The sequence below is a fragment of the Polypterus senegalus genome, chromosome 12 (assembly GCF_016835505.1).
Source record: "Polypterus senegalus isolate Bchr_013 chromosome 12, ASM1683550v1, whole genome shotgun sequence".
Taxonomy (NCBI): Eukaryota; Metazoa; Chordata; class Cladistia; order Polypteriformes; family Polypteridae; genus Polypterus; species Polypterus senegalus.
In genome coordinates, this window is record NC_053165.1 from 157,223,610 (window position 1) to 157,242,693 (window position 19,084).

Consider the following 19,084-nt stretch of genomic DNA (forward strand, 5'->3'; position numbering starts at 1 on the left):
AAACAATCCCCCCCTTTGAAATATTCCCATTTTGTTTGCTTTACAGCCTTAAATGAAAACACACAAACCAATATTTCTTTCCAGCTTTACTTACTCAATGCAGCCTCTAACATCCAACTGAAAGAAATCACAGCTACACTTCAGAAGAATTAAAAAAATCTAAACAATTAATAGATTAATAAAGGATCACCACCCCCCCATGTCATTTTGTTGACCCCCCTTTTGCTTTAATGGCAGCTTTGAGTCTGTTGATTCTTCTCTATCAGCTTTGCACACCTAGATTGTGTAATATTTGCCCCCCACTCGGTGTTCAAATTCGGTCAAACTGGCCGGTGAGCGTTGGTGGTCTGCTATCTTCAGATCTTTCCACAGATTTTCAGTGTGATTTAGGTCTGGACTCTCACTGGCCACACCAGGACATTCACTTTTTTCTCCTTCAGCCACCATGTTCTCAATGTTGCTGTGTGCTTTGGGTCGTCGTCGTGTTGAAAGCTGAACATTCTGCCCGTCTTCAACTTTCTGGCAGAGGGTAGCAGGTTTTCCTCAAGTCAGTATTTTGCCCCATCCACTTCTCCTCTAATGAGAACCCCAGGCCCCCCACAACAGGATGCTGCCCCCTCCACGCTTTACTGTAGGTATGGCGTGTTGTGGATGGTGAGCTGCACTGGCGTACCGTTTGGCATTGAGGCCAATTAGTTTGATTTTGGTCTCATCTGACCATAAGACCTTTACCCACTTGGCATCAGAATCTTCAAGGTGCTTTGTGGCAAAGCTCAAACGAGCCTTAATGTGGCCTTTCTTGAGAAGTGCGACCCTCCTGAACAAGTCACAATTGTGGAGCGCTTGTCAAATTGTTGTCACCTGCACACCATTAATGACCACTCTTTGACATAAAGTCCTGTAACTCCTTCAAAGCGGCCATTGGCCTCTCAGTAGCCTCTCTCACCAGTTTCCTCTGTGCTCTTCCATCCAGTTTGGAGGGTCCTAGTAGTGCCAAACACTTGTTTATTGTGGACTTTACTGGGCTCCTTGGGATTGATAAAGCCTTTGAGATGTTTTGGTCTCCATCTCCTGCCTTCTGTCTGTCCACAACTCTGTCCCTGAGATCTTTTGAAAGTGGCCTGCCACCCGTAGTCAGTTGTTTGCTGTCAGTTGCTCTGCCAAGGAAGGGAATGAATGGACCAGGAACAGCTTCACTGATCACACTCATTACAGCTGATCAACGGTGGGAGGAAGACAGCAACCGCAATGGAAATGGTGGGCACTGACACCTGATGGAGTTTAGGGGGGTCCTTTATTCATCTCAGGATTTCTTGTTTTTGATTTTTAATTTTCTGAACTGTAGCTATGATATCTTTCACTTGGATGTTAGAGATTGCATTGAGTAAGTAAAGCTGGAAAAAATATTAAGTGTGTGTGTTTTCATTTAAGGCTGTAAAGCAAACAAAATGGGAATATTTTGAAAGGGGGGGATTCTTTTCTATACCCACTGTATATCTGAAATGCATTTCACATTAGGAATGCTCAGCCTGCATTTACTTTAAAGAAAAGCTTTCTGAAAGGCTGTTTTTCCATTTCTGAAATTTGAGGGTGAGAGTAACAAAATGATCTTTACAGACTCCAACAAAAGAGCAGTAAATAACTTGGAAGTAAAACATACTAAATAAATATTTTTAGAAAAACTGTAAATGCTGTGATTTAAAAAGAAGAAGCCATGGTGAAGCAGTCTTAGATGTCCATTATATTCACTAGCACCACCAGAGCCCTCCACAATGTGCTCACAACACAAAGCTCTTCAGATCTTTAGCATTACCATTTGTTGTTTACATAAAAAAAACAATAAAAAGAAAACACAAAGTAGGCCTTATAAAGCTTAGGTTCTTGGCCTTAGCGGAGCAGAGTGGTCACTCCAACATACACCCACGACAGGGGATCCATGTGGACGCAGCAGTCTCATTATGAGGGCAATGACGGTAGCGGCATGTGACAAATCTTAGAGAGACATTGAGAAGGAATGATATTAGCGGGGGACAGACAGAATGTGACAGGCTTTCAAAGAGGGCCGTCACCTCACAAACAGAGATGAGGCCATCAACATGTTTCATTAGATAATAAAGATGTAAAAGATGTAGCAGTGCAGGAATACAGTATGAATATTCATATTGCTTGATGCGAATGTATTCTTAATGGCTGCACATTTTAAGTATTATTTTATTGTACAAACTAACATAAACACCTATGGCAGCATTTTAATGGCAATGTGATTATTGTAAGATCAAAATGAGCATTTTAGGACTTGTCAGATTGAAACTATGCAGTTACCAAGGTGTGTGTGTGTGTGTGTGTGCTGCTGCCGCTTCAACAAAATACAGTAAGTCCTCTGAACTGAATACGTCTTCAGAGTTTACCTTGGTACACTGAGGGACCTCTTTGGGCAGAAGTAGAACCCTCTAAGCAGGCAACCCACGTTTTACCTGGCAGGAGACGCCAACAGTGGACCCACGGCAGGTAAGGAAAACATTTTACTATCAAAATCAGGGTATGTCCATCTATCTGTTATATAGTGCTCTATCTATCTATCTATCTATCTGTCTATTATATAGTGCCTTATCTATCTGTTATATAGTTTATCTGTCTATAATGCTCTATCTATATCTATCTATCTGCCTATTATATAGTGCCTTATCTATCTATCTGTCTATCTGCCTATTATATAGTGCCTTATCTATCTATCTGTCTATCTATCTATTCTATAGTGCCTTTCACATCTATCTACCTGTTATACACATATCTATATATTTACGTATGTAATTTATATTTCTACATGTATTATTTTGTGTTGTGTAGTTTTCTCTCTATTAAACACTGTTCTTAAACAAACAGATAAACACACTATAATCCCTCAGTGATTTAAATTCTGAAGCTCAACCAAGAACAGATTTGTCTAAAACATATCATTAGGTATTTCTTATTTTAACACTTTAAAATTACTTCATTACTCATTTCTCGTGCTATCGATTCAACAGCCTACATTACGAAGGCACTTCCAGTTCCCCATGACTCGAGCTGCGGCCCCGTTTCCATCTGCTCAGAGGTGTTCACTTCAGTGCCATCGGAGGTTACACTGGCACACTAAACTGAGAAAGAGGGTCACCTGGAAATACTTTGTGGGAAATGGGGACGGGTGAGTCTGTGAGGTAAGATTTACAAGCAACTCAATAAAAAAAATGTATTTCTAAATTATGGAAACATTAATAAGTATAAACCTGCGGTGAACTGTTGAGTCTGAAGTAGAGATTTGACATTTACTTTTTTTCTACAAGTTTAAAAGTGTTTTTATAGGCAGTTAAACATTTAACACATTGTGACAGGGGTCTGCAATTATTATACCTCCAACTTTTAAACCCTTGCTGAAAAATCTGCTTTTGTAGCATGTTACTTTTATTTTAAAATTATATTTCATCACTTTTAGTATATGGGCGGCACGGTGGCACAGTGGTAGCGCTGCTGCCTCGCAGTTAGGAGACCTGTGGGTTCTCTTCCCTATATCCTAACACAGGGTCACGGGGGTCTGCTGGAGCCAATCCCGGGGCACCAGGCAGGAAGCCAGTCCACTGCAGGGCACACACACACAAGCCAGGCTTCCATCCAAGGAGTTTTTGCGAAAAAATATTTAGCGCTTCAAATTTTAGCTGATGGAAATACTAATTATCGATAAAATGTTGTACATGTCGACCTAATATTTTTCCGTTTAACTTTAGCGCATAAATTCCATATCGATACTTCAGATGTCGCAAAAACTACATTGGAAACATTTTTTGTCGGAAAAAAAGGGCTTTAACGCAAATAAATGTGTCACATGATACATTTTCATCATGTGCAATCAAAACGAAAATAGCGGAGCGGTTCGCATGGTCTGATGAAGAGTCTCGCTATTTCTCGTGATGAGCCAATACAGTAGCGGATAGGCTGGGTCTCTCCTAAAGGCTACTAAAAGGGGTACCTGAACTCCCTCCACATCAACTGTAGCCTGGGGGTGTCTCTCAGGATGTCTAAATAATACAAAAACCGCAAAGGTAGTTTACTGTGCCAGTCAAAATATTTAATAAACCGTGCGTTTCATTATCTAAACATTTTTTTTCTTATTATTAAATGGCAGATGTTTTAGCATATATGAGAAATTCTCTCATTAATATTAACTTTAGTTTTTTTTTGATTAAACTTCGTTAGTTTGTATTAATTCAAATTTCAGTTTTAATTAAAAACCTTAAGGGAAGCAGATTACAATACTAATTCAGTTGTTATCGCACTGAGAAGGGATGTTGAATGGTAGGCTCACCTGTACAGATCCGATGCTACAAACACAGCTGCATCATGGGCACTTCCAGGAGTGCCAACGCAAACGTGTCGTATCATGCACCTGTCATCAACAAGGGCCTGGAGAACAATAGATGGCCACCCTTTGCGATTAATGTAATCGCGGTAGCCTTCCGTCGGGGGAAGAATAGGCACATGCGTGCCATCCAGCGCACCGTAAATCTGTGGCACAAGATGCACCAAGGAATTGCGGTAGTCTGATATAACGCCGCATTAGTTTTTCTTTAATGGCGGTGCACACAGCATATACACATCGATGGATGGAGTTTTTACCAACCCCGAAAGTTTCTCCAACTACTCTATACTCGGCGCAGGTTGCCAGCTTGTAAAGGGCGATGGCAATCCGCTTTTGGGTTGGAACCGGTGGTCGATGGCAACCTGTGATTGGCGCAACATCAGGACTGATGAATCCACACAACATCTCAAATGTTGGCCATGTCATTCTAAAATGTTGCAGCCAGAGATTTTCTGTAAAGTGTGTCTCCACCACCTCCTCCCAGAAGGTCTTATTTCGTCGTCTCTCCCATACCCGTGGGTTTCGTCGCACTGGGGTACTTTTCTTCGCGCTCTAGGGCTATCGGACAAGCAACTGCTTCATTCTGCTGTCGTCTTCGGATATTATGTACAATTCTAATTATTTGTGAAACTGAAATAACAGTAAGCTGGCAAATTTCAAAAAACTGCCTAAATAATCTCTCCATTTCTTTGTTTAGTGGAGGGGGTGTAACGTGGAAAACAAAAGGTAGATAATTTGCGACATACACAAAATTATGTATGGAAACGGCTCAAGGGCAGATTTTTTTTCGCGATACAACAAAACTTATGCGACAGTTCGTTTTGGGGGGGGGTGATGTCATCACGCACACCATTTTATCGATAAAAAGCCAGTTGGATGGAAACAGGCTGGAGACGGCAAATTTCGCACATTTTTTTTACGTATATTCTGTTTGTCGATAACAAAACGTCACAAAAAACTGGATGGAAACTTGGCTATTCACACACACACACACACACCAAGCACACACTAACCTGCATGTCTTTGGACTGTGGGAGGAAACCCACGCAGACACGGGGAGATCATGCAAACTTCCCACAGGAAGGACCCGGGAAGCGAACCCACAGGTCTCCTAACTGCGAGGCAACAGCGCTACCCACTGCGCCACCGTGCCGCCCCTTTTTGCTTTCATTAATGTAAAGAAAATCTCTGAATTGGTTGATTGTTTTTAGGAATTTACTCTAAACCTCTTACAAAAGACTGCAGTGGAGAAGAGGGGGATTTTTATTTATTTTTTAACAGAAGCTTTTTAAATTAGTTTTTTTTTGTTATTGACATGTTGAGACAGGCCATGCAGGCGATGGGGGTGACAGAACAAGATGACGAGGACAGGACGATATGGAAGAAGATGATCTGCTGTGGCGACCCCTAACAGGAGCAGCTGAAAGAAGAGGAAGAAAAACAGAAGATATTTAAATAAATAAATAAATAAATATCTGAATAGGTAGGTAGATAAAGAAACACACACACACACAGAGGTCTGAACACACACCAGTATGAGTAAAAAGCAAAAAAAAAATGAAAAAGAAAGAAAACTCCCGACACGGCCGCCCCAATAACAGAGGGCCATTATACGCACGTATTGACGTATCTGCATTTAATGACTAAAATTTGTATTATTTGTTTCCAATGATGTTAAGATGTTATGACATTTTTACTGCTTTACATTCTATATGGCATAGGGTATCAAAATTTCAATACTGCTCTTAATATTATATCACAGCCTACTACTTGTAACTTAACACCAGTATGAAAGCGGACGCCCGTCTCAAATGAAACGGGACGAATGTTTTGCTCCTAAGGGTCAGTCGCCTATCAGGTGAGGCCCTTGTTGAAAACCACATCGATAAACCAACAGGGAAAGAAACAAAACATGCATTTTTCTTTCGTGCACAATATTTGTTGTCTTTATTAATTACATCAATAAACGATAATATTAACCTCACACCTGAGACACAATTGGCGACGCTCACCTGTCTTCTAATGTATTCTGGTAGAGGCGTCTGGTCCACGATTACACTGCGTGCAGTTGACTCGGCGTATGTAAAATACAGCTGGCACGATGTCACAAACTCAGTGAATGAGCTGATCAAATCTTCGTGATTTATAGGATTTTGGCTGTATGGTGGGCAAATAAAAGAAAAAAAAAAAGTGCTAACACACAATAAGTACTTTTTCTTTAAAAACTGTTATTAAAATTGAACTTGCTAATTGCTAAAACTAAACTATAGAGAGAAAGGATCTAGTCAAAATACTTGAACAATACTGCACAGGACTTCATGCATCAAAATTTATTATATATCAAACTAGCAAAATACCTGCGCTTTGCAGCGGCGAAGTACTGCCTTAACATTTTTATTAAGAAGAAAATTAAACCTTTTTAAACTGAGGGAAAATATGCCAATAATTATTTGTTAAGGATCTCTTTGTATACCACATTGTGAGTTCGGCCCTCCGTTGTAATATGACCAAGCTGTGCGCTGAGCTTACTCTTGAGCATGTAACGTACAGTCGGCCATGTGAACAGTAATCTTGTCTCAAATCTCACAGCTTGGATTGCTGCTGTCATAATCGGTTTGAGTTTCATGGTTTGTTTCAATTACGACAGTATTTGTAGGACTTGTGTTGAGGTGACATTCAGCATCTGTCAAGCGTTGTAAGTATACAACCGGTTTCATCGATAACTTCACATCCAGCTTTTGAGAGTTTAAACATTCATAAACATCAAAGTGTCCACTACTGAAATCGTCACCTGTCAATCTAAGATGTTTAAGAGACATTGGCGGTTCTCCAAAGGTGTAAAATATTTGGCCATTTCGGTACACTTGAAAGCGACAACCGAACAATTCAGCGGCAGCCATCAACTCACATGCAGATCCATAGGTGAAGGGCTTAAGCATTTCACTCTTCTAGTGCTCCTGTGTAGTCTAATTATCTCCTGTACCGTCATCAGTCCACACCTTGAACCTGTCCCAGTCATTCAATACATAAGACACAATGTTCCTCTGGATATCAAGAGTGAGCCTGATATGGCCGTGCAATATGTAACACAGAGAATGGAAAAGGCAGGCGCCATCTCTGGGCATGGAAACCACTCGGTAAGTGACAGTTCTTTGATCGATGGTGATCACCTCGATAGACATGTTAATGGGGTGCGGTTGGAACGATAAAGGAAATGGGTACCTGAACAATGTAAAGTAAGTCTAAAATACCTACACAATAACTATAATCGTAATAAATGAACAATAAAACAGCGGAGAAGCCGTGGATTAAATAAAAAGGCTGTAGTTATCAACAGGGAGACGTGAATCCCGTGGCGAAGCAAGGAAGGGAATGAAGAGACTGGAGTGACGGACGGCCTTATATAGGCAGGCAGCCAACAATGTGGGAGGAGTTGGGATGGGGGACCCAACGCTGCCTCACACGGTGACCGAGCTGCAGGCTCTGGACGTATATATGTACGTAAGTAGGATTCAGTTAGCGTTGGGAACCCGCGTACCAAATTTCTTGAAGATGGGCTCATAGGTAACAAAGACCGTTGGAAAGTTCAATATGGCGGCCGACAGTGGCGTCATACCACTGAAATAAGCATGTACATCGGTTTTCGGTTAGCGCAGAGAAGCCACTTACCAAATTTCGTGAAGATGGGGCCGTAAATAAGAAAGTTTAACATGGCAGACGTTGTCGACCGTTATGACCGTTACGTGTAGAATTTCGAAATGAAACCTGCTTAACTTTTATAAGTAAGCTGTAAGGAATGAGCCTGCCAAATTTCAGCCTTCTACCTACACGGGAAGTTGGAGAATTAGTGATGAGTCTGTGAGTCAGTGAGGGCTTTGCCTTTTGTTAGTATAGATCAGTCAGTCAGTCATCGTCCAACCCGCTACATCCTAACACAGGGTCACGGGGGTCTGTTGGAGCCAATCCCAGCCAGCACAGGGTGCCAGCCCACCGCCGGGTACAAACATACCCACACACCAAGCACACACACAGTAGGGACAATCTAGAATTGCCAATGCACCTAACCTGCATGTCTTTGGACTGTGGGAGGAAAACAAAGCAGACACGGGGAGAACATGCAAACTCCACGCAGGGAGGACCTGGGAAGCAAAACCACAGATCTCCTAACTGCGAGGCAGTAACATTATTGCAATTTACTCATTTATTTATTTCCGAACTTAGTATTCTAATTTCTATATTGTTCCCAAAACACAGAATCTGGGAAATAACAGTCCACGTAATTACCCCAGGACTCCAATTAAAAACAAAAACCCACAGCCACAGGGGGTCCTCAGGACCGAGTTTGGGAAGCCTTGGTATAGCATACAGTATATCCTATTACATATAATAATACAGTTGAACTTTCTCTTAAAAACTTGTCTACAGGCTTCAACAAAAAAGACTAAACTATCAAGTTAGTGGGTTTGTTTTTTCCATCTTGATTGCACTGATTCGGCAGAAGGAATCTCCTGCTGTCACTCAGATGTCTACAGGACCCTTCTTCAAACGAACATCTGGCTTGCACAGTGATATTCTGTAAGAGCCTAACGACAGGCAGAAGCAACTAATGCAAGGAACCAAAAATAATAAAAGCAACCATTCTCTTTTTAAATTAATTCAGATGTACTTCTCTGCAGTGGGCTGGCACCCTGCCCGGGGATCTGTTCCTGTCTTGTGCCCTGTGCTGGCGGGGATTGGCTCCCTGTGTTAGGATATAGCAAGTTGGATAATGGATGGATGTATTTTTTAAATATTTGTCAGCGCGTACCCCTGACCCTGGAAATGAAGGGCCGTTTGCTACCACCTCCTCGACTGTCCAAGTGTCCTCACCTCAGAGTGTGTATGTGTGTGTGTGTGTGCGAGTGTGTGTGTGTGTGTATGCGCCACATTGTAACTTACAACTGGGTAACACCAGCAAGGAGGCACATAAAATAATTCTATATGTAAAAATGTAATGGTGTAGGTTATTGCAGCCAAACCGTTTACTACATACTTTATACAAATGGTGTATGTTTGGGGGCGGTACGGTGGCACAGTGGGTAGCGCTGCCGCCTCGCAGTAAGGAGACCAGGGTTCGCTTCCCGGGTCCTCCCTGCATGGAGTCTGCATGTTTTCCCCGTGTGTTTCTTCCCACAGTACATCGGCGATGTGTGTTTGCTGCCTTGCACCCTGTTCTGGCTGGGATTGGCTCCATCAGACCCCCGTGACCCTGTAGTTAGGATATAGCGGGTTGGATAATGGATGGATGGATGTTTGCCCCACATGGCGTGAAGGAGCCCAGATAGAAGTGGCTACTTTGCACAACCATCACGACTTAAAATCTGCTCCTTTCCTCATGCGTCTATAATTGTAGTACAGCGCAGGTATTGTAGAAAACGATTGTCCAGTTTCATTGTCCAGAAATAATAAGGGTAACAAAAGAATTCATTAAATAAATCTATCAAAATCTCACCTCAAGCATACCAGACTTATGAAATTCTCACATCAGCTTTACTAATCATCATATTTTTACCAACGTACACTTAACTTAATACAAATTACCTTTGCTTTAAATATAAATTTAAACGTTCTTCTCAAAACAACCCAGCAGACAAAATGGCAATCATTCAGGACTAGTGCTGGTTGCCTCTGAGGCCATTGAAACCTTTCAAACATCCAACATACTTTCCATTATTTTGAAGAATTAAGAGTTTTCAGGTGAACAAAAGTGTTCTACGGTATATTTAGATGTTCAAGACACCAAAGGCCCCAAAAAATACCTGAACTTCTAATGACAATTTTATAAACTCATTTAAAGAAAAAAAATATTTAACTGGTACCTGCACAGCAAGCTGCTTTTAATCTCCTGGGCCTCTTTCAGTAGCTGCTGGAGTTGCAGATTAACTGGATGAAGCTCTCTTTCTATCATGGAAATGTCACACAAATCCACACCAGCAGTGAGGTCACTCACATCCGAGTATATCAGTAAGATGGCCTCACAGTCTGGCGGAAGGGTCGCAGCATCCATTTCTTCAATGGAAAACGGAGCCTCCTGCTCCAACAGCACATCTGGCGTGTCTTCATATTCACCGGATTCGGAATTCGAATCGGAGTCAATGAACACAAGCAGCTGTATGTCTGGACTGTTGAGCGGCTCCACATCAGAATCCTCATCACAAACTAAATGTGCCATTTCGATTAGTAAGCGATCCTCACTCTGCAAAAGAAGTAAAAGGGAGAGGCCGTTCTATTATTTCTAAATCGGGGGTCTTAACCTGAAGTCTGTGGACCCCGATGGGTTTCAGGGAGTCTGTGAGGGTCAGATAAAAATTAACATTTAGTGTATATTCACTATACAAACAGGTACTGCTGATTTAGAGTAGATGTAGTAGTAGTAGTAGTAGTAATGTTAGCAGAAAACGGTTCAGTGGCAACTGGGCGACAGTCAACTCGGCGAAAAGACAAGCTAGCGAAAGACAACTTGGCGAAAGACAACCTGGCGAAAGTGAACTCGGCGAAGGAGAACTCGGCGAAAAGACAACCCAGTGAAAAGACTAGCCGGCGAAAGAGAACACAGCGAAAAGACAAGCTAGCGAAAGACAACTTGGCGAAAAGACAACTTGGCAAAAGACAACCTGGCGAAAGAGAACTCCGCGAAAAGACAACTTGGCAAAAGACAACCTGGCAAAAGTGAACTCGGCAAAAAGACAACCCAGCGTAAAAGAACTCCGCGAAAGAGAACCAGTGAAAAAGAATTCTGCGAAGAAACAACTTGGTGAAAGATAACTCGGCGACATCCTTTACCAGTTAGGTAATAGTTAGGTTTGAAGAGATGTTTAAATTATATATAAGACATTGCTCTTACTCAGCTCACCCAGCTAGGTCAATGTTTAACTTGCTGCTCCTTTGATGGCGGTATTTTTGGATACTCGTGATGAGATGTTAAGTGTGTTCGAGACCAACCTGCGTAGATGTTTTGTGTTTAAATACAGCAAAGTGTAAATGTCAATAATGGGTGGTGTGGTGGGCACTACTGCTTCAATTCTGAAGAGTCCATCTGACAGGGCTGGGGTGGAATTTGTATGTTTGCCCAGTGGGTGCTGGGTGGTCTCGTGGCCTCAGAACCCCTGCAGATTTTTTTTTTTTTTTTTTTTTGTCTCCAGCCCTCTGGAGTTTTTTGTTTTTTCTGTCGTCCTGACTATTGGACTTTACTTTATTCTGTGTTACTCAATAACGCCCAATCTTATTTTTATATTTTTATTTTTCTTTCTTCATCTTGTAAAGCACTTTTATTTGTATGAAAACGTGCTCTAAAAATAAAAGTTATTGCTGCTGTTATTGTTCTCGCCAGATCTGCTTCAGTTAACTTAATGATTCATTCAGTTTACCATTCTGCTTATACTCGTAATTTGTTCAACGTTAATTTCACTTAATGACTCGATTACGGCATTCAGTTCACTGGCTCCCTGAGCGATTCAGCCTGCTTTTTCAGTTCTGCAGCCTTATTTCTTCAGACGCTGTTGGGCTGACTACACCTCTTTAATTGCAGACACTTCTCAAACTAGTACAAATGTTTGTGTATAATAACTAAATACTTTTTTTTTAAATTAATATTACACAGTTTATTATCAAAATGTGCTTAATAATGCCTTCTCGAGACAATTACATTTATGGGAAATGCCGTTTACTGATAATATATTTACAGCCCCTGTAACTTGGGGTGTTTTTAACTGCAGACTATCCAGTTACATTAAAAGTAACGTCTAAATCCTTTCATTTTAACACTCAATGCTGCAATGTGTTGGCTGATGACCTTTCAACTGGTGACTGCCAAGACCAACTGCACGTTACCTTAATGTGGATTCAGAACTCAAGTGATGATAAACTGTGGTGAGCACAGGCTCCCCATAACCTTGAACTGAAAAAGTGCATTAGAAGAAGTCTCGATGTGTTTTGTTAGTGCAATGTGAACCAATCCTGGTCCGTCTTGATTGTTGTTTTAGTTTTTACTGGCCAACCCTCACAGCTTTGCCCGCATATTAATGAAACAGGACAGTGAGGAGGGCCGGTCCGGCTCTCTACTTCTGATGTCACTCTTCCCCCTCCAGCCTCTGTCTCGGATTAGTGTGAATGTATCGCTCCTGCAAGCCCACTCTGACACTTAACGCAAAGACAGAATCATAAAATCGAGCAGAATGTTTGAGCAACTTTTACAAGAAAAAAAAAAATCTAAAACCGTTAAGTTGTTCTCTCGTTCGCTAACTAAGCGGAGTTAAGGTTAAGCCCTCGAGGCAGACACGTGAGTGAGGGCCCCGCCCCCCGAGGAGTCTCTCTGGGATTCGCGCTAATAAATTGGTTACCGCAAGCGAACTCTGATACTTGCCGCGATGAGAGAATCGCAAAATCAACAGAATGTTCAAGCCAATTTTAGAAAAAAAAACGATCTAAATCCGTTAAGTTGTGTTCTCGTTCGCTAACTAAGCGGAGTTAAGGTTAAGCCCCCCGAGGGGCAGATGCGCGAGTGAGGAGGGCCCCGCCCCCTGAGGAGTCTCTCTGGGATTTGCGCTAATAAATCGGTTACCGTAAGCCAACTCTGATACTTGGTGCGATGAGAAATTCACAAAATCAACAGAATGTTCAAGAAAATTCTAGAAAAAAATCTAAATCCGTTAAGTCGTTCTCTCGTGAAAAACAGACAGACAGACAAACGGGTCTAAAAAACTATAAGAAATTCACGCTTGGACCACGAAATTTTTAAAACCGTTTCTTAGCGAGCACCTATGGGCCAAGGGTAACCCTACAGTCCAAATTTCAACGCAAAATCAACGGAATGTTCAAGCAAATTCTAGAAAAAAAAAAAACAATCTAAATCTGTTAAGTGATTCTCTCGTGAAAAGCGGACAGACAGAGAGACAGACGTTGGAGTTTTCGCACATTTTTAAAACCGTTTCTTAGCGAGCACCGATGGGCTAAAGGTAACCTACAGTCCAAATTTCAGGTCCTCCTGGTTCGGGAGATTTCGTGATGAGTGACTCAGCGGTACTTGGCTTTTAAATAGAGATTCAATCAATCAATCAAAATCTTTATTGACATCGTATAACGAAATTTTTAGGTGCAATTTTCCAGTGCAGAAAAAATAAAAACAAAAGCAAAACACAATTACTCAAGTTACAACTAAAATAAGGGAATAAAATAAGTATCCAAAATTGTCCATAACAGCAGAACAATGTTTTCCACTCATACATACATACATACGTACGTACGTTATATTGCACTTGTCCCTTATCTAATGTTAACTTAGAATGAAGGTGCACTCGGTCAGACTGACCACTTACGCAGCAATCAGCATGGTGATGGCTGAAGGATAGAGAAATATTTCTACTTCTGCTCTAAATGCTTATTGCTCTTTTGTTGTTGTCCTATTGTTTTGTGCAGTTTGTATCCTACTAATGATAATTAAAACCAAACAGAGCTGACAGCCAGGTAAACAACCCTGAATGATGAAAGGGTGCAATAACTTATCATCAGACTCACTAATTAGATAGTGTGACGGACAGCCGGGTCCCATGCCCGGCCAGGACGCCTCTGCTGCATATGTCCCGGGGGAGCCACCATGGACAGTGCAATGCCTCCCCCGGGGCGCCTGGGGGCAGCCTCCCTGGCCGTGGGTCCTTCCTCAGTCATGACATGGAGTCCACCACAGCCCGGTTGGGAGATGTGGTGGCCGCTAGGGGGTGCTGCGGAGAGCCAGCCGCCACATTGGACGACTGGCCAGCCCCACCCGGAGGTGCAATTAAGACCAGCTGGTCAGGCACCTGGAGCACTTCCGGGTGGGCTATAAAGTGGGCCAACCTCCCTTCATTCTTGGCCAGTATCGGGAGGAAGAGGACGAGGTTGCCTGGGAGGAGTGGTGGTGCCAGAAAGGGTTGGTTATAGTTTTGTGCTTTGGAACTGTGTATTGCCTGTGGGTCACGGGGAAGACGTGCGCCCACGGGTGAAGAAAGGAATAAAGCCTGTGTGTTTTATACACGTGCCTCTGCGTGGTCTGTGCCGGGTCGGGCGCTTACAATAGATAATAAATTAAACAATCACAACACCTGGAAAAGCAGAATGAAAATCGGGAGGAAAAATTTGAAAAAGTTAAAAACTATCCCTTTATAAGTGCTTAGTACATTTTGATAAAAATTTACCAAACATAGTTTTATTTCGGGTGGCACGGTGGTACAGTGGGTAGCGCTACTGCCTTGCAGTTAGGAGACCTGTGGGTTCACTTCCCGGGTCCTCCTTGCGTGGAGTTTGCATGTTCTCCATGTGTCTGCTCTGGTTTCCTCCCACAGTCCAAAGACATGCAGGTTAGGAGCATTGGCGGTCCTAAATTGTGCTTGGTGTGTGTGTGTGTGTGTGTGTGTGTGCCCTGCGGTGGGCTGGTACCCTGCCTGGGGTTTGTTTCCTGTGTTGGCTGAGACTGACACCAGCAGACCCTCGTGACCCTGTAGAGCAGGTCTTCCCAACCTGTGTGCCGCGGCACCCTGGTATGCCATGAGCACGGACTAAGGGTGCCGGTGTCAGAACCATAAAAACATTTGATTTGAACTGATAATAATAATACCAGTTACACCTCAAGACTAAAGTCATGCTACCTGTGTGCTTTAATACAGTCCGGCGTGCATCCTATTTCAACTGCAGTCTGACGAATTAATAAATATTAGCTGTAATTTACTTACTTGCCACAGGGTAAGTGATGTTGCTTCCTGTTGTCTGTTTGTTTTTTTGCGCCAAAAATGGCCGACCGTAGTGAAAGTTGTAAACGTAAAATCAACAACAACAGCAGCATCAACGACCTCAGTGAAAATGATCATGCGGGGAGCAGTAAAGTTGCAAAAACGAAAACACAAATTGTTAATTTGAGTAGTTACATATCAGAGTGAAGGGGTGCCGTTAGCTGAAAAGATTTCACTAAAGGCGCTTTTCCACTGCATAGTACGGCACAGCACGGTTCAGTACAGCTCACCTTGGTTCGGCTCGGTTTGCGTTTCGACTGCAGTTTATTACCGCTTTAGAGTGGGCGGGATTATTCCCGTGTCGTTAGAGTTGCGCCGCCTCTACTGCCGTGACACCGTGGAACTTTTACAACAACACGCAGACAACGACAACACTTTAAATCGACGACGCGCAAGGGTAAGCATCTAAAAAAAAGCACATCACTAGCTAACTTTTATCACAGTTGCAAAGCATAAAATGAACTTGACTGCCAGTGTAACATTAAAATGCTGATTCTGTATATTACAGATCTTCCACATTTTGCAAAAAAGTCACCGCAACAGACCATCTGTTTGGACATTTAACCGTGCTTCAGAGTGGTGGGATGTGATTGTTCCCGGTTTTACAAACACTCAGTGGCTGGAGAACTTTAATGTCTGAAGAAACATTCATCCACTTATGCAACAAACTGCGTCCAGCGATGGAGAGACGGGACACAAACTTCCGCGTGTGTGTACTTAAAAGAAAAGAATATCCAGTGAGGCAGTAATGACGATTTTCTCCAGCCAATCAGTGACCAGCAGTTTACACGTCACGTTTTGGTAACGGTTCGGCGCTTGGAACCTCGGCTGAGGTGGTACTAAAAAAAGGACCAGGTACCAGGTACTGTTCCCAGTGGAAAACCCCCCAAAAGTGAGCTGAACTGAACTGTGTCGTGCCGTACTATGCAGTGGAAAAGCGCCATAAAGCTGCCATGGTTTGGGAGAGGTTGGGAAGCGCTGCTGTAGAGGGTTGGATAATGGATGGATAGTTTTATTTCTCCATTGACTCCAAAACACAGAAACTGGGAAATAACAGCTCACTTCATTGGGCTAGGAGTCCAGTTAAAAACAGAAGTTGGTTGGAACAAAAACCTGCAGCCACAGGGGGTCCCCAGGACCGAGTTTGGCTCGTTTCACGTCTCATTTCTGTTTGGCTGTCATTTGATGAAGAAAGGAATCAATTCAGAGGACTGAATCCTTACAATGAGGGGAAAAGGAGTTAATTAGCACAGAGGAAACTGGTCACAGATTAGGAAAAGGGTCCGAATGAAAACCTGCAGCCGCTGCGGCCCACCAGGACCGGAGTCTGACACCCCTGCTTTATACAGATCCAGAAACAGGTAGATTACAGCAAGGAGGAATCGTACAGTGGTGGATGTTACAACAGCAGTCCTGCAGTATGGGGGGGAAAGAAAGCAGGTCAATGTTTGCTTTTCTGGTCAAATCCTATGCCTCCCCCTGCGTCGTTTGTACTCTGTGAGTGTTTCAAATGCAGGGAATACTGTCACATCAGTGCACGGCATTGACAATCTCATTTTTCTTAAAAGGAAATACAAAATGATACATTCTTCATACACCCTTCATTGATCAGTGGGGCATTCAAGAAAGAAATGAAAGGACCGCCAGTGCTTGAACAAATTTTGATGTTCACTCAGAAAACAAAAAGATCAATTTAAATGTGGTTGGTTTGACACCACGGTAGCTTTTTATATCATTGCAAGGTTACTAGCTGTGCTACCCATTTAAGGCAGGTTAAAATCTAACTAATCCTCCATGCATTCGGCGTTAATTCGCACCATCAATTGGAATGTATTTTGTAATGCATGTACTAATAAAATGCATAGCATTTTTAATTCCAACAAATGGCACATCACAAATAGCACTACTTTGACAAATCCCATACCAAATGGCATATAACTGAGACATCTGCATCGCATTTGTCATTTCAACAGATTCTGCGCCACAATTATTTGTAGTAATCTGTTGGTATTTAATGGCACAGACAGGTATAGGGAAAATGAAATGCACATCTGACAACAGGCTTGGCTGCCTTCCTTCCATCCACCTTAACTTCTTGAGGTCTGAATATTTTTTTTGGCTGGCAGCAAGAATACACAGCAGAGCAGCTGCTGGCCTCCAGAGCTAAAGATGGATTTGGTGGGAGAGCGAAGCGGATATGCAAAGCAAAATACTCCTGTTACGTATTATTATTGCTGAATCTGACTCTGACTTATCAGTCTCCGATTTTGATGCAAGTGATCTGGAGATCGATAAACCAGCATCAGCTGATCGTAGTGCTGAATGCGTTCGTGTAGCGGCTGGTAGCTGCATAAAGACACTCCTACATGTTATTATATGTCGACATCCGCCAGGAAAGAGTTCATAAAATGTTAAGTCTCTGTGTGTCCATCCGGTTGCTATGACTCTGTCATTCCAGAAGATGGCAAAATAAAACACATTGTATTTGTCATTCCTACAGATGGAGCATCACATTAGCACTACCTTTACAAATCCCATACAAAAGAGACTATCCATCCATCCATTTTCTAACCCACTGAATCCGAATACAGGGTCACGGGGGTCTGCTGGAGCCAATCCCAGCCAACACAGGGCACAAGGCAGGAACCAATCCTGGGCAGGGTGCCAACCCACCGCAGGACACACACTAACACACCCACACACCAAGCACACACTAGGGCCAATTCAGAATCGCCAATCCACCTAACCTGCATGTCTTTTGGATTGTGGGAGGAAACCGGAGCGCCCGGAGGAAACCCACGCAGACACGGGAGAACATGCAAACTCCACGCAGGGAGGACCCGGGAAGCGAACCCGGGTCTCCTAACTGCGAGGCAGCAGCGCTACCACTGCGCCACCGTGCCGCCCAAAAGAGACTATCTTCTATAATAATCTTCATTTGGATCTTAATCTTTGTTTGTCCGCGAATGAATTAGAAGAAGCAGCACTAGATGGCAGTAGAGAGACAGCTAAAACATAGGCATTGCATTAAGAATCTCCTCCAGGCTTATCCTACTGAAGACTGTAGTACGCCAGTCACACCTCAAAACACAGACATTCAAACTAAACAAATTGTTGTGCTTTAAATTAACTCCAGAGATCTTCATTTAGATCTTGATCTTTGTTTGTCTGCGAATTCCACACATGCGTAGACCACCTTCCAGTTTAGTACGTTGTTGTTACTCACGGATGTCAACGATGTGCCGGAATAACGAAAGTGGTGGTGGACAGCGTTACGCTGGTTAGCTCCTGAGGCCTGGTTAGAGAATGAGATTGTCGAAGATAAAAGGTACGTGCCTACGTAACATATGAATGAAAAGAAACACAGTGGGTATAATGAATGACAACGTAACAGCACGTTCCGGAATTTCTTATTGTTACGTTGTAGCCGGTGTGTGCTGCGCGTCTCACAGTTGTACCGTGGCTTGCTCACATGTCAGTGAAGTGATCCCTATTTATGCTTTAAAGAGCCTGGATACCTGTGTGTCCCCCTTTTATAACCATTGCTCCGTGTATATTGCCTTACTCTTTGGATTGCCACAAAGCAACCTGCGAGATTGGAGAAAGGATGAGAAGACATCGTGAGAGGAAACGAAAGCGTCGTGAAAACGAGACGGACTGTGAACAGACAGAAGCAGAAATGCTCCTACACCGCCACATAATTACTATTCGGACAGTGATTCCGAGTGGGCCGTTCCTATCAAATCAATGTCCAAGGGTTTTCTTTTGTCATTTTGTTTCCCTTATAAAAAATCATAATGCTGTGCGACGAAAGGCTCAGTTCACGACTGGCAACCGCGTTTAAACAGGGAGCCCTTCACACACAACTTTAACACACGCAACGTAGTTGGGC